The sequence below is a fragment of the Phyllostomus hastatus genome, unplaced genomic scaffold (assembly GCF_019186645.2).
Source record: "Phyllostomus hastatus isolate PE091 unplaced genomic scaffold, TTU_PhHast_1.1 phas_scaffold_755, whole genome shotgun sequence".
Classification (NCBI taxonomy): Eukaryota; Metazoa; Chordata; class Mammalia; order Chiroptera; family Phyllostomidae; genus Phyllostomus; species Phyllostomus hastatus.
In genome coordinates this window covers 8,998,380-8,999,859 of record NW_025334039.1, presented here as the reverse complement: position 1 = coordinate 8,999,859, position 1,480 = coordinate 8,998,380, and the positions used below count along the sequence as shown (strand labels likewise).

Genomic DNA, 1,480 nt, shown 5'->3' with positions numbered 1-1,480 from the left:
TTTCTCTCCCTTCCTCCCTCCCTTTCCCTTTCTCTAAAATCAATAAGCATGTCCTCAGGTGAGGATTAAAAAAAGAAAAAGAAAGTGAATAAAAGAGGAAGTAACACAGATATCCTTTAATCCAATTGTCAGTGATAGCTCCCCATATTGTTGTTTATCTTTAATACCCACCTCCATCCATACAATTTTTAAATTTTCTGTTTCTCTAAATTTCTCGAAACATCCCACAAATAATTGCACTTGCTGTACAGATATTAACAGATTAGGTATAAGCTTTCACTGACAAGTATTTGGGTAGGCACATTTTCATTTCTTGGGTAAATACTGAGAAGTGTAATAACTGAGTGTATGTTTAACTTTACAAGACATTGTCCTAGTCTTTTAAAGTGGCTGAAAACATTTGCAATCTACCAGAAAATACTGCCATTAGTATTGTCAGTCTATTTAATTTTGGCTACTAGGTGAGTAGCAATATCTCATTGTGGTTTTAATTTGTATTCCTCCTGATGACTAGTGATGTTGAACATCTTTTTATGTACTTACTGGGCATTTGCATACTGTCTTTATGAACTGTTTGCTTAAATATTTTGCCTATTTGTCAGATTATTTGTTTTATTGAGTTGTAAGAGTTCTCTATTCTGGATGCATCCCTGTGTTGTTTTAGGCACCAAGGTTTTGTATATTTTGTTGTTGTTATTGTATATCATAACTAATATAACAAATATAGAACGCCTTATATGACAAAGACAGAAAGCATGTTGTTTGAATTTTCGGTTATTACTGTAACAAATTACTACAAATTTAGCGACAAAACTCATTTATTGTCTCACAGTTTCAGCGAGTCAGAAGTTCAGGCATAGTTGCCCAGCCAAGTTCTCCACTTATGGCTTCACAGCATCAAAATCAAGGATTTGGCCCGGATTGTATTCTTTACTGAAGGCCACGAGGAAGAAGATGCATCCAAACTTGGGGTTGTGACAGAATTCACTTCCTTTTCATGTTTTGCAGCTGGCCCACTCCAACTCCAAGCCAGCAAAGACAGGCCCGGTCCTTCTGTTTTGAATCTCTGCCTTCCTCTTCTGTGTGTAACAGCTCATGTGATTATCGTGGGCCCATCTGGGTAATTCAGGATAATCTGTCCTAATCATTACATCTGCAAAGTCCTAAAGAAATGTCTTTCTATGGTCTGTTGGCCATTTCAGAACTTAGGAAATGTAATGGTCAACTAATTAGAAACAAACATCTAAGAGAAAAAAATGAAAAAAACCTAGGAAAATACCAAAAGAAAAAGATGACAGCCTTGAAAAGAGGTTAGTGGCCCTGACTAAATAGTCAGATATTGCATGTTTTAAAAATTCTTGTAGCTGAATGGATAAAAAAATCAAGAGATATATATGTGATGTCTACAAAGGACCCACCTCAGAATGAAAGATACACATAGACTTAAAAAGATGAAAAATACATTTCAGGCAAATGGAAA

The 1,480-nt window shown here is 35.5% G+C and overlaps 1 pseudogene; it reads left to right on the top strand.

Moving 5' to 3' along the window:
- Positions 1-1,116: 1,116 nt before the first annotated feature.
- On the top strand, positions 1,117-1,245 carry LOC123810759 (annotated as a pseudogene).
- Positions 1,246-1,480: the final 235 nt, after the last annotated feature.